Source organism: Anolis sagrei, chromosome 3 (assembly GCF_037176765.1).
Source record: "Anolis sagrei isolate rAnoSag1 chromosome 3, rAnoSag1.mat, whole genome shotgun sequence".
NCBI lineage: Eukaryota > Metazoa > Chordata > Lepidosauria > Squamata > Dactyloidae > Anolis > Anolis sagrei.
Genome location: NC_090023.1, coordinates 96,501,243 through 96,517,296, shown reverse-complemented (window position 1 = coordinate 96,517,296; position 16,054 = coordinate 96,501,243).

The following is a 16,054-nucleotide window of genomic DNA, read 5'->3' as shown; positions in this document are numbered from 1 at the left end:
CATCTTTCTGTTTTCTTTTCAATTTCTTAACATTATATAGTGACAACAATGCAATGCTTGCGCTTTTCCCTATCTTCATATCCATTATAGCTTCTATCTCTCCAAATACCTTCCCCCAAAATTCATTTACGTATTTACATTGCCATCACATATGTTTTTTTTTTTTTACATTGCCATCACATATGTATATATGTACCCACCTCCTGGCAACCTCTCCAACAGTTTTTTGTGGCATTCTTATTAATATTTGCAATCTTCACTGGTGTTAAGTACCATTTCCAAATAAATTTATAATAATTTTCTTTAACACGCATCGATGAATTCTTTAAATATCTTTGATCCCATAATTGTACCCAATACGTTTCTTTTATTCTAATCCCTAGGTCTTCCTCCCATATCTCTCTTAATGTTGCATCCTTTAGTTTTTTCCCCTTAATATCAATTATTATCTTATACAATTTGCTGGTTATTCCTTTTCAGCTTATGGTATCCTCCCCTAGCTCTTTCTTTTTGTATCATTTCTTCAACTTGCGTAAGTTTGCCTCCTTCCCCATTATTTTTTATCCAATTCTTGAACCATTGCTCTAACTGTAAGCAATGGAACCATGAGAGTTTAATATCTCTAAATTCTCTCAATATACTTTCCTTCCTCATGTTTGTTTTTAATCCAATCTCCAATTTTATCTATATTTTTCTCTCTTAATTTTTTGTCTAATATGTTTTTTTTAATTTTTTGGGGAATTTTCTATCCATTATTATTGGTGTTAGTGTTGAACTTTCTGATAATAATATTTCCTTGTATCTTTTCCAAATTCCTAGCACATTTCTCAACGTTTGGGTTTTTATTCTCTTAATTTCTTTCCTTTTTATATTCTGAAAAAATATGTTCCAAATTTTTTCCTCTACTTCTTCTGAATCTTCCTCCAACCATTCCAAATCCTCCTTATTTATTATTGCTTCTATGACTAATCTCATCCTATTTGCTTCATAGTATTTTTTAATGTTGGGGAGTGCCAGACCTCCAACCTTTTGTGACTTATACCAAAACTGTTTATTTAACCTATTTTTCTTATTGCCATTGCAGTATTTATTAATTAATTGTTGCCATTTATTTAATTCCTCCTCTGATATCTGTAGTGGTACCATTCTAAATATAAAATTTATCTTTGGAAGAATTTTCATTTTAACTAGCTCTATCTTTCCAAACCATGATAGTTTTATATTTCCATATTCTCGTAATTCTTTTTGAGTTGCTTTCCTTAATCTTATTACATTTGCTTCTTCCATTTCTTGTAATTCCTTAGTTATAATTATTCCTAAATATTTTATTTCATTCTTGATCTTTATTCCCGTGTTAACCTGTTTCATAAAATCTTCTTCTTCCTTTTTTCTGTAATTAAGTAGCATCATTTCTGATTTTTTTCCAATTGATTTTTAAACCTGTTATTTTGCCAAATATCTCTAAGTGTGACTTTATTCTATCTACGTGTGTTTGAATTTATTTAATGTTGAGTTTGAATCAAAATTGTATGATTGCACCAGTTTTGGTGGAAAGTTAGCACATAAAATCAAATAATCAGTAAACCCTCAGCATTTCGTTTTGGAGATTTAAAATCAAATGTCAGCTAAAGAGGCACAGTGAAACAATATAGATCAATTCCCTATAAAACAAGGAAGATGTTTAAACTGCAACATGGATGATGAATTTTCAGCTTTTCAGATAGTTTGGTCAAAAAGTCCCAGGATCCTATCTTTATAGGGACAGTTATAGTAGCTGTATCCTACACATACAGAACCCAGAGATTTTCCATCCATTAACTATGCCAGATTTGAGGCACACATATGTTCTTTTCCCCACTCTGTTCCACCCTCTCCCTTGAGATGCTTTTTTCCAGTCAGTTGTCTTCTGTCCTGCCTACTTCTCAACTGGCACAGGCCAGCTTGCTTGCTAGCTGGGACAAGCATCTTCGCTAGCCTGCAATGAAAGGAGACCACAGCGCATAACACAATGATATCACAGTGGGAGGGGAACAAACCTTACATAGGCTGCTCTGCCCTTCACTTTGGCCTTGACTGGATGTTGGATTACTTTCAGTCCATGTCAGAATTCATCTGAAGCTGCTAAATATTTTTTTTTAAAAAAACTGGATGATCTTGTTTGATTTTTGAGTTGCTATTGTTTCGATCCTATCTATAATCGGAAAGCACAGATAAATCAAGTTTAGAGAGTTTTTTTTTTAAAAAAAAACTCTCTAAAAAGCTTTAACTCTGTTACTGAACATGTGCAGCCCAATTATGGATCTTAGCTGATGGTAATTAGCCTTTGAAGCCTTTGTTGAACTATGCACCAGGACAACTACCTTAAAAAAATCTATTTCACAAATAGAATTAAGGACCAAAAAACCCATCTGCTGATTTACACACCACACAGTCCTATTAAACGTAGTAGCTTGCTTTGTACTTAAATCACCATAATATATATTTGTAGTTTTCCAAGGCTAATTACCATCAGCTAAGATCCATAATTATTTTTGATTGACTGCAATTCTGTGAACATTTACTCAGGAGTAAACACCATTGAGGTAAATGTACTTAAATCACCATATAATATATTTGTAGTTTTCAAAAGCTGTGGCACAAGAACACAATTCCACTTATTAAAATAAAATGAGATACAGTGAGCTAATGGGTACTTCACTTGTGATATTCTCCTGTGTTTTGCAAATAACTCACCAAAGGGTGTGACTGCTAGATCCTGGGTTGTACTAAAAAAGGGGGGAAAGTGAATAATGTTTATAAATCTGATTGCATTTTGAAGAAAGTTGTTGAGAGAAAAAGCCAACTTCTTCTAAGCCATTGCTGCCTAATTTGTTCCATGTCTCCCTCATGATGTAAATCAGACTTCCCTCTGGAGACAACACAAAGGGGAAAAATATTCCTCAGGCAATTGGGAAGGGGCTTTGGTTGCCCTATTTGATCAAGTGATATTGCTGAAGGGAACCAGAGAAATAATCACCATCATCAAATAGTCTTGTTTCCTATAAATAAAAGTGCTAATTAGCATTTTAATTGCAAGACTTCAGCAGTGAGTGGTGTGTTAAATTTGTTCTCAATAGCAAAGGCTTCCATTATCCCCCAACTGCAGTCCCATCAATGCCATACTTAATATCTTACATTGTGTTCTTGTATCATGTTTTTGCATTCAGAATTGCCTTAGTCTATCAGATGTTATACTATATTTGTAACATCGGTGAAAGGAGACATGTTAGTCAGGTGTTCATCATGCTGTTATTCTAACCAACATCATTTCTTCCCTAAGAGGCAGCAATTTTTTTGGAGGTGGTGGTGGGGGTGGTGGTGGTGGGGGGAATTAGCCAGACTGTGTTTCTGACATTCACAAATGTTGTAATGTAGGATGAAGGATATAGATCTTAATTTGAATCCTGTTTTTTTTTCCATCTAGAATAGTTTCACTGAATCAACAGGATGAGAACAGCGGTATATAAGCAAAGCAAAGTAAATAAATAAATAAATAAATAATCTCTATGTTGATTTATCATGCAATGATTGATCCGTTGAGTGGAAAAAAGGTGGAAATAACCAATAGGATTGAGTCAGACCACAATATGATTCATGCTTTACTTTGTCTATATGTCTGTGCTGACTCAGCAGGAAAAAATAGTTTCTCAACTCAGAAGATCTTACATCTACCTTAAACTGCAGTGGCACTAGTATTATTTGCCACAGTTTGCAGCTAACCCATTCACTCTTGGCTTTATCTTATTACTTTCAATCCTTTTTGAAGTATTTGTCCAGCTCATTTGACCGTGCTGACCAGATATTTTCTCACTGAACAGCTTCAATTTTTGCTGATTTTTATCTGCACTTGTTAATTTAAAAGTCATGCCTCAGTTTGCCTATTTCCTCCTCCCTTTCCTCCTCACTTTTCCTATAAATTGAAGACGTGAAGGGAGGAAACTAAATTAACTCATCTAAAGTAATATGGATCACTTGTCAGCTGGAGAAGACAGAAAAGCTTCAAACCAAAGGTTGTCCTGGCATCAATTTAGCTCTTGAGCCTCACCACTGGTCATCCTACTCAATTAAAAATAGATGACATAGTGCCCTATTTCTCATTAGAGGGAAAATATCATTTTACTGCTTAAACAAGGCAAATGTTGATGACATATTTTATTTTAGAGGAAAACTGTGTTTCTTGTCGGTTTGGGGGGGATTTTACTTTCCTTTAAAAGAAGGCTTACTTTTTCTTGTTTTAATCAAACACATGCATCAATTAGCATGCAATTGGTATGTATGTACATCAGAGGCAGACTGATTCAAACTGCATTTTAAATTGTTTTAAATTGTTTTTAAATTGTGTTAGATTTTAGCCATTCTTGTAAGCCGCTCCGAGCCCCAGGGGAGTGGCGGCATATAAGTTTGAATAATAAATAAATAAAATTATATGGTCACTGTAGACTCATAACTCTTTCATGTAGTTAAACTACATGATATGAGTCTACCAAAGAAGTTAAAGGTTAATGTAAGCTAAGATTGTTATGTAATTTCTTCTGGCAGGGTTAATCGTTCTGGAACATGCAACATATAATTGTCCTTCTTTAGGGGTCCCTTTCAAATCTATGATACTATATCTCTCTCTGTGTGAATCATATCTATCTATCTATCTATCTATCTATATGGCTGGATGGCTCTTTGTCAGGAGGACTTTTACGTTTTCTTGCCCTGATGAAGGGAGTTGGATTGGATGGCCTTAAGTATTTTCTGTTGGTCATGGGGATTCTGCGTGGGAAGTTTGCCCCGATTCTGTCATTCGTGGGGTTCAGAATGCTCTTTGATTGTAGGTGAACTGTGAATTTCAGTGACTACAACTCCCAAATGTCAAGGTCTATTTTCCCCAAACTCCATCTGTGTTCATATTTGGGCATATTGAGTGCTTGTGCCAGGTTTCGTCCAGATCCATCATTGTTTGAGTCCACATGCAATAAAGATAGCGTGTCACCACCACAAAGGGGAGCTCCATGACTCTCCACACACGCACATAGTTTGTGCTACACAAAGTTTCTGGAGTAGAACAACTACTTTTCAACTAAATCTGGCTACCAGTATTTAAAAAAACCCTCCAAAATCAGCACAGTAAATAAAGAGCAGCACTCAAAAAACAGGGGAATTCCAGACAGGAAACAATCAGGGCCAGCTAACACCTCCCAGCAAAGGATTCCCCAGGCAGGAAGCAGCCAGGCTTTGAAGCTGTGAGACCATTCAATGTTAATCAAGATGAACAATTGCAACATTCACACTTGCCTCCACCAGGCAAGAGTACTTTCTCCCACCCTGGTCATTCCAGAGATATATACTCCTCACTTGCCTAGATTCCAGCAGGCTTCACAACCTCTGATTGCTCTTGCACCCAGGTATACAAAGAAACAGTGCAAAGATCGAGAGAAGATAAAGGTTCCTATTTTCCCATGCAACTCAATGGCTGGGAAATAGCCTACTGGCAGTGCTCCCACCTTGCAAACAAACTCTCCAGGTTCAAATCCCTGTCAAGGACAAAAATGTTAAAATCAGCTGGAAAAACAGGGGAGGGAGGGGCACCTTCCATTAATGGATTTCTGATATTCCCAATCTTTTTTTCAAGAAAATTTCAGAAATCATTTCAAAATCGAATTGCCAGCACCCCCTACATCCGAAACGAGTTTTTGATCAACCAAGCCTGGTAGATACATAGACATATAGGAAGCTTTATTGTAGCTGTAGTGATGCTAATACTTCAAAGTATTGTAGTTTAAAAAGTTACTCAGCTTTCCCACTGTTGCTGGCCTTTTTATCCTAATCTTTTTTTTTACTTTTGGCTGTTGAATTACAACTTTTTAATCAGCTCCAGTTTTCATAATGATTTAATTGTACCTTGAAATAGTCTATAGAAATGTTTCTCAAACTGTGCTCCTCCAGGTACTTCATCTCCCAGAAATCCCAGTCAATTTACCATCTGTTACAAATTGTGGGAGCAGAAGTCCAATACTCCTGGAGGAGCAGAGTTTGAGAAACACTGGTCTAGAGAAATAAATAGAGCAAAACAAGAGATACATGCCTTTGAGGTTAATACACCGGGGAAGGGGAAGCATAACAATTTTTCTCTATTTATTAAGGAAATTTAAGGAGCAAATACAGAGCATGATGTGTAATGTCATTAATAATTAACACATGCATTCTTTTATAATAAAATATAATGTTGTTCATCTGGCTGTACTGTAAATCAGTCCTTTTTGTTCCTTGAAACTGAACTGGGCACAATAATATTGGACCTCTTCATGTTTTGAAAATTGAGCTAGTTGAGTTCATTTTATTTAATAGCTTCTATTTGTACTGTGAATCAAAGAGTTGTGTGAGTGTTGAAGTCCAAGGAAGACAAGGCACATAGAACAGGAGTAAAGGCACACCCTTATCACTTTCAAATATCTCTGTACTAATTAGTTACCATATGCAATCATAGCTTCTGTGAAGCTTTTGTGTTCTTAAAACAGCAACAAGAGGTTGTATCTAACCCAAACAATGGATGATTTTAGGAAATTCAAACATGCTTAACATTTCCTCTTAAAAATGTAACTTTGAAACATCTGAGTTATTCTATATACATATCTATTTTCTATATACACACTGAATCAGGAGTAGGCAATAATACAATAAGATTTCATATCCCAGATGCATATGGGTGCAGAAATAAACTGCAGTATATTGCATACATGTATATTTGTTTTCAAACTATAGATTCCTCAGTAACTTCTTTTGGAAGACTCACATTCTGTAGGATTATCTAAGAAAGTAAAGCTAGGCAATGAAAAGCCATAATGGTAGGGATAAGAGAACAAAAGACGTTGGGTAGTTTCCCAAAGAATTGCATTGAACACATTGTCTTCCTACCTTTTTTTATTACTGTCTAAGCTTTGGTGCTTATTTTATTTGGCTCTCTGTGATGTGTATGGAAATCAAGAACATGATATTCTGGAGCTATAATGAAAGTACTTTGTTTTTTTCAAGTTCATTTAATATTCCTTCTGTATTCCCTTTCTCTGATAAACTATAATTACATAGTGAATTTTTATCAGCCTGCAGTGCTTTCTTGCCACAAAGACTTTTACAATAGCCTCATGTCATTGGCTAAACCTAATTAAGTATTCACCAATTTCCTCAATGTTTAGATGACCAGAAAGGGTATGTTTTATGCAACACTGTGCTGCATCTATAGGATCATCCCTATTACTTGTTCTCAGAGGGATTTTTAATGCATGCAAATCTCAAACTTGTTACATTTTTATCATTCTGTATTTGGCAAAAGCACAGAGTTTGAAGTGATGAATATATTTTCAGTCTTGAGATCAGCCAGTGTTGTTTAGATAAAAAAATTTCCCCTACAACTCCATTCTTACCCTCACTATTGCATATAGGCAACTTGTTAGTACAACCAACATGTGAAATGCCATAGAAAAGATGCTAGCATCACAGTTGATGAATTCCTGATTGCAGTAGAGGATTTTTTAAAAGTTGCATAAACCATGTTTCCAAATGTTTTAAGAAGAAACCAAACTCAGACTATCAACCTTAACACAAAGGGCTTCTGGTGAGGAAAGAGTGTGGCAAATCTGTCACCTCATGTGCAACTCCCTCTCACAAGACTTTCCCCATTACATATGGAAAGCATACCCCACGTGGAGAGGCTATGTGCTGGCTCCATTGGACCCAGCACAACACGTGAGGCCTCCCATATTAGAGTGAAAGCATCCAGCAACGCCTGTCTTTTCATGGTTTAGGAGTAAAATGTGTAACACTTCTGTGGAATCCAGAGCCAGTCTGAAGCACTGGCCCTGGATTTAGATGTCTGTGTAAATGGGTCCTACGCCACAGACAAATGGATTCAAATTACAGGAAAAGATATTCCACCCATACATTGTGAAAACTCACTGATGGTAAGAGCTGTTCAACAGTGGAATATGCTGTCTTAGAGTGTGGAGTCTCCATCTCTTGAGATTTTTAAACAGAGACGGGTTAACCATTTGTCATGAGTGCTTTGATTATGTATTCCTGTAAGGCAGTGGGCTGGATTGATGGCCAATGTGGCCTCTCCCAACTCTATAATTCTATGGTTCTATGTTAAACTTAACACAAGGATCTAATTGAACACAAAAGCTATTGTCTATTGAGGTAGCAAAAAGAAATAGAATATCACAGGTAGCATCCTTTATAAATTTCCAAACATTTCTGCCTTTATAAAACTTTAAACAGATCACTTAATTTGTATTATTTTTATACAGAAACTGGAGAGAGAGAAGGGAAATTAAAAATTCTAATAAAACACAATCATTCTCCCATCTTTTGCCAATTCATATTCCTTATTTTCTGAAGTGGAGCGGGGTGGGGGTGGGGGGAAGAATCTTGTTTGTATTATGAAAAGTTCTCCGACAATTCAGGAAGAAAAACCTGCTAAGATAGATGTATGACCTTAAGGAATAGAACTGAGGAAACCAGGGGTAGTTCTACTGTTAGTTTGCTTGCAAGGCTGTCATTGATTGATTGTCCTTCTGTATATCTTTTGGCAAAAATCAATTTTTTGCTTTAAGTAAGGCAGCCTTTGGAGAAAAGAGAATACATGTGTTGAATATTTTTGTTACTTCATACCGCTGTTTAATGGGCAGCGTCAGCAATGACAATTCAACTTTGGCTCCTGTTCCAAAGGGCAAAGTCATTTTAGAATAAGAGATCTGGTGATCATTTCAGATGAGCCTTTAATTTACCCAAGGGTATGTGAAGGGTTTCTAAATTTCCAGCACGATGCTAGTACTGTGTTTAGATGCTTTGGTTTAATGGCTTTCTTAGTGAGTTTTAGTTTTGTTCAGTAATGTTTCTGAATTCTGAATTCACAGTTCTGAACCATGAATTGTGATTTTCCCCTCCCAATCTCTCTCTCTCTCTCTCTCTCTCTCTCACACACACACACACACACACGCACACGCACGCACACACACACCCCTTTTTATCATACAGCCTCACTTTTTCTAATAGCTAGGTCTTAGACAAGGTGTCATTCATGCGTGTGCTCAGATATTAGCACAAATTACACTTTTTCCACATAGTTTATTTGAAAAACATAGAGAAATTCGGTGTCCTTTCCATACATGAAATGAATTTCAAACTTTCTAGAACAGTGTTTCTCAACCTGGGGGTCGGGACCCCTAAGGGGGTCACAAAGGGGTGTCAGAGGGGTCACCAAAGACCATCAGAAAACACAGAAAACACAGTCATGGTATTTCTGTGTGGGAAGTTTGGCCCAATTCTGTCATTGGTGGGATTCAGAACGCTCCTTGATTGTAGATGAACTATAAATCCCAGTATCTACAACTCCCAAATGTCAAAGTCTATTTTCCCCAAACCCCATCAATGTTCACATTTGGGCATATTGAGTATCCATGCCAAGTTTGGTCCAGATCCATCATTGTTTGAGCCCACAGTGCTCTCTGGATGTAGGCGAACTACAATTCCCAAACTCAATGTCAATGCCCACCAAACACTTCCAGTATTTTCTGTTGATCATGGGAGTTCTCTGTGCCAACTTTGGTTCAATTCCATTGTTGGTGGGGTTCATAATGCTCTTTGTTTACATGTGAACTATAAATCGCAGCAACTACAACTCCCAAATGACAAAATCAATCCCCCCATCAACACCACCAGTATTCAAATTTGGGCATACCGGATATTTGTGCCAAATTTGCTCCAGTGAATGAAAATACATCCTGCGGATCATTATTTACATGGCGATTCATAATGTTAGGGTTATGGTTGGGGGTCACCACAACATGAGGAACTGTATTAAGGGGTCACGGCATTAGGAAGGTTGAGAACCACTGTTCTAGAACATTAATTTCTTGGATAGTAACTTTACATGGCAAACATATTTCTGAAAACTGTGGGGAAAACAGTTTTATCACAACAATAAAGCTCACAACAATAACCAACAAACAATAAAGTAAATTACTACCTAAAAGAAGGCACTAATTGAAAAAAGAAGAGGAATTAAAGGAGCCACTACTTGAAAGACCCTGTTCCTTGTAGACTTAGAATGCAGAAACCACTGACATGAAGGGTTCTTGCAAAATTAGTTTTTGAGATAGAGTCAAATGTTTGGAAACCAAGACCTATGAGGAATGGCTTAAGAATCTAGGTATGTTTCACTTGGAAAAAGGAAGGCTGAGAAAGAGCATGATAACCATTTTTAAATATTTGAAAAGATATCACATGGAGGAGGGGAAAGCATGTTTTCTGCTGCTGTAAAGATTAGGACATAGAGCAGTGCATTCCAACTGCAGGAAAAGATATTCTAACCTAAATATTAAAATATATTCAGAGCTGTTCAGTGGTGCATATATTGCTAGGGAACATGGTTGAATCTTCTTCACTAGAGTTTTTAAGCGGAGGCTAGATGCCCATCTCTCAGGAGTGCTTTGATTGTAGGCCACATAGGCCATTCTGTCCAACCCTCTACCATGCAGGAAAAACACAAACAAAGCACCCCAACAGCTTCTGTTTAAAAGCCTCCAAGGAAGGAGCCTCCATTACACTGCAAGTTTACACTGCTGAACACAGCTATTACAGTCAGGAAGTTCTTCCAAACGTACAAATGCAATCTCTTTTTCTGTAATTTGAACAGGAAAGGAGATGTTTAAGGTAAATAGCAAATTAATTTTGTTCTTTATTTTAAATCACTTTAAGTATTTGTTTCTCTAATAAATTGCTTACACTTCTCTCCACTGCTAGAGCTAAAGAATCTTTGTTTCATTTAAGAGTTGAAAGACATGTATATGAAATTGTGTTTTGGCATTCAGAAAAATCTTTAGATAGTAAGCTTTCTTGTAACAGAAATTACCTTGTTGAGACTACTAGTGGGCACTTCTCTGGCAAGACCCATTGGGCTCCACACAATACTGAATTTGATGTAATTTCATTGTTCAACACTACTCAACTGCCAAGAATATAACAGATAAGATCAACTATGCTCCTCATTAAAAGATGAACTACAGAACAGTTCACACCTTGTACTTCAAATCCAAATAGGAAAACTCTTTTGTAGAAGTGCATCCAGGGACCTCCACGGTATGCTGATTTGAGCATTGGACTAGGACTCTCTGGAGGGCAGTGTTCTGACTTGTTTAAATCTGACTTGTTGAATCCTGACACAAGGGAGAAAAGTGGGAGATAAAAATTAAATACATAAAGTAAAATAAATAAAATGTTTTCTGCAGCCTGGGCTTTTTACAGGAATGATAGTATACCTTTTTTTTTAAAGAACAAAATTTAAAATGCTTAAGTCCCCCAGGGCAATAGGAAAGAATATAAAAAAGTTTTTGACTATTGGATTTGCTAGATTAATATGCATGTTTGATCAGGTTAGGATTTAACAGTTGCTATTTGTTCTGATTTTCTTTGACACTATTGCCATTTATGAGAACATAATTACTGTTTCATCCATTATTTAATTATATTTCTGCTAGACATATTGTAACTGCTTTAATTGCTATGTTTGATGCTACCTTTATGGTCTTTTTAGTATTTGACACTTGACTATTGTATGATTTTATTTGCTTGCCATGTTAAGTTGTCATTATCATTATTAATGCCCCTTATTTTGTATTACTCACTGTTTTATGATTATGTTTATTTTATTTATCTTACTTTTATCCTGCCTTTTTCCCAATATAGGGGGCATAATGCAAATTAAAACAATGTAAATGCATTAAAATTTGAGTATACAATTTAAAAATCATTACACTTAATATGTCATTAAACAATTAACCATAAAAAATATTAGAATGCATTAAAAACTACACAGCCACTTCAGATCCCAATCATATCATTCCAAACAGCTTGCCTCTCATAATTTCCTAAGGCCCTTTCTACACTGCCATATAAAATCCAGATTATCTGGATTACATGGCAGCAAAGAAGGGGCCTAAGTGCCTGATAAAAGAGGTACTTTTTCACCTGCTCTGAAAGGCAAGCAGGGAAGGAGCCCTCCTGGTATCTCTTGGGAGGGAGTTCCAAAGTCTAGGCGCAGCTACCAAAAAAGCTGCCCCTTGTTCCCACCAAACACACTGGAGAAGGTAGTGAGACAGAAGAAAGATCACCAGATGATCTTTTGGTGTTCTAACTATGTATTAGAATGTGTCCTCCAAGTGTGGCCCAATAGTCCTAAAAATGATGGGAATGGGAATCCTCATTGCTGCCAATGGGTCGGATCTAGTCCCATTTTCTGGCAGCAGACCAAAGTCAGCCATTTGGGCAGCTTCCTATTTTTGGGAGGCATGCAAAAACAGATCTGCAGAAATGGATGGAGGTTCAGCCAAAATGCAGAAGCCTATTAAGTATTGCTTTTGCTATCCTTCATTTCAATAAATTTTCAATAATATTTTCAAAATATTGTAAGTTCAGTCCTAGTTGAAAGAGCATTCTCCCAAACATAGTATAGGGGGGAAATCAGATTTTTTTTCTCCATCAATTCATCTTTCACTTCCAGGAAGTGGACCCAAAATCTATTTTTGTGTGAAATATACTGGCAGACAAAGCAACTAGTAAGAGACCATCTGTGAGGACTTCTGGGATTCAAGACAGCCTAACAAGGCAGAAGATTGCCTAATCAGTAATAGTTGTATTCCCTTAGACAGCTGAGAATAAATCTCAAGCTGGAGACATGAGGTTGTTGGTTTTAACATCACTCTTTCTTGCCTGCTGCATGAACTCCCTTGGCTTACTGACCCTGGCAAACCCTTTGGGTGATTCTTTGGCTTACTTCCTGATTGCTTCTAAAATGGCTGAACTTTACTTTGGTGTGACCCTTGTATCACCTTCTTGACAAATCTTTCTCAAATTCACAAACTAATGTATTTTATGCTAAGATATTTCACTGTGTACAATGGATCTATCACTCCAAGAAGTGTATGTAGGATACAACCCAAAATATTCATATTGCACTGAAAAGATTCCCAGAAGAGGAGTACTGTAAGAATAATCTGATATTCTACAGTCTACAGAATTAATTTTTACCACTACAGAGTCCATATTGTATGTCCCAGCTTCTTGGCTTTCTCAAATAACTATCCAACATAATTATTTCTCTTCTCGCACTGGGCAGACAATCAAAATTGCTCAGGCATCCTACATATTGCTCCAGACATAGTGCATGCCCCTTAAATAGTTTAAAAAAGTGAGACAAATTTGGCTTATTGACTAGTTTAGATGTACATGTCTGGTGAACCTAAGTTAAACTTATCATGTGTAAAATTTGCGTAGAGAGGATTTCCCTTTGCCTTTCTCTGAGACTGAGAGAGTGTGACTTGCTCAAGGTCACCAAGTAGATTTTAATGGCTGAGAGGGCATTTAAAATCAATCTCCAGAGCTTTAGTCCAATGTTCAAACCACTACACTGGCTCTTAAATAAACAAGGAAATCAGCAACAAAATTATATTGATTACACTACATGACATGATTATTGCTCCTAGGTTATAAATGTCAATTTTTAATTGGTTCTATCATAAAAATATGGAAAAAGTTTATTAAGCTGCAAAAACTTTGTTTTAAAAGGCATCCTGCAGTACATTTTGCTCTATTTTTTCCAATGAAAATCTCATTGAGTTTCAACCACTTCAACATAGTTTGTGGCAGCACAAAAAAGAAGTTTCTGGAGTATAGCAACTACTTCCAAAGTAAGTACTGCACAATTAAACAGGAAATAATACTTTCAAATTAGGAACAGAAAAAGAACCAAAATTTGTACATAGTGTTTGTTATAAAAAAAAATGGATAGGATACACATACAATAGCCACTGAAATCTTCTTAGGAAATGGTCCTACAAATCTGCACTAGATCTTAAATAGTCACCTGTACTTTATGGAAGCAGCCAAACATACTTTCAAGAGCATGTATATCTTCATCAATCTCCAATAATACAGTCCTGAAACATAAATCAAGATAGGGAAAAATATATTGCAGCACACAAGTTTAGACATAAACAAAACTGTTTGGGTGGATTTCAACAGATACCATGCAAATATATTACAGTGATGGTCTGAAACATTCCCAAATAGAAAAAAAAAAAGAATGAAATATCTAAATGTTCAAACTTTGTGGTAGATATTTGTGAATCACAGCACATTAAGATTGTGGTTTTTTTCTAATCTGCTATAGAATCAGCCTCAAAATTCCTTGTAGCAGACTGACCCAGAATCGATTTCATAATAGGTAGCTATGTGACAGGAACTGATGACAAAATGAGAAGCCACCCTGAAAAAAAATCTTTCTCCAGCTAGAACGAATAGGGAAATGACTTTTTTTTTACACTCACAATTTTCAAGTTCATATTTCCAAGAAATTGGATACCCAGGTGATGGAAAATATATTAAGCACCTTACAGAATGTCTGGGAGGATTTACATAGAGATTTGAAACCTTTTAGATTAAAAAGTACATGAGATTAGCAAGCAAGCAAGCCAAAAAAGAAAGAAAAAGACATCTTTCTACCATAGATCCAATCCTCTCCTCTTTTTTTTTCATAGATAAAAAATGCAACAAGAGCAATAATATCTTAGTGGCTCCTTGGATATGAAAAAAATTATTGGTAGAATTTGTCAGATGCACTTTCAAAGGCAAGTCAAACTTGCAAAAATTTACAGGAGTTGCCCAATATACTATGCCTGCCACTATAATGACCTACTGGTGATCTTCCAGAAATCATCTTCTAGAATTTCCAGAGGATATTCATCTATTGAAAAGTATGTATATTTTGATCATTACATTTTATAAGAATACACTTTTTTCCTTACTGAAATTTAAGAGATTATCATAATTGGAGGAAAGAAAGAGCAGTGTCCATTGACACCACAGTTATTTTTATAACACCCACAGACAATATGATGTTGAATGTATTGTCGCAGGCTTTCATGGCTGGAATCACTAGGTTCTTGTGGGTTTTTTTCGGGCTATATGGCCATGTTGCATAAGAAGCAGCTGGGAGAAACTTTGATATTTTCTATCCAAATGTGGTATTTCTGTTCTGATGTGGACCCTCACAATCTTACTGTAAGAAACGAAGATATGATCTGCCAAATAGTTCGTATTTTAAGAAACGTGCAATTTGAGCTGCGATGCAATTTGTCTCCCTTTAATTTAATCCACATGCAATTTGACTCCTTTCTTTGCTGTCCATTGACTGGGATTCAAAGGTTTATTTGTAAAAGCATGAATTATATCATATAACCCATCTAAAGCCAAAAGCGTGATCATATGCACATTTACTCAGACATGGGTTCCATTTGCTATCCAAGATGCTGAAGCAAACTAGAACCAGCACTATAGACACCTCCTTTAAAGATTAAGCTAAGACACAGCAGGACTTCAAAACCTTACTGATATTGGAGCTTTAAAAGCTTCACTGACGTTGTCTCAGTCAAGAGAAAGACATTCTTTATTTTCAAGCCAAGAAATCAACAATCATATCTCATGGCTAAAACGAATGGGGTTATTTTCAGGGAGATATTTCCACAACCAGAAAGATACTTGTTACCCACCCCTATCTCTGTAAGATGCATCCATTTTGCAACAGTTTGGCTTTACATCCCAAACATATATAAGTCTACTTAGAAGCCAGTTGCAAATTGTTCACTGGTACTTTCTCCTATGAATGTTTCAGTCATGGAGGTGGAAGAGATAGAAGTTTTCATACCCCTGCACCATTGACTCCAAATAAACACTTGACATAGCTCATCCTTTACTCTAAAGCAGCAATTCTCAAAGTGGGCTCTGCAGAGCCCTTGGGGCTCCAAAAAGCTTACTGAGAGTCTCCACACTTCCCTTCTCCTTCACCCTCCTCTTTCCTTCTCCCCCCCCCCACCTCCTCACTGCCAAAAGCCTTTTCTCATCTCCCTTTCCACCAAAAGCTTTTCCCTCAGCTCCCTTGCATCAAAGTTCTTACCCCTCCCTTGCCACAAGAGCC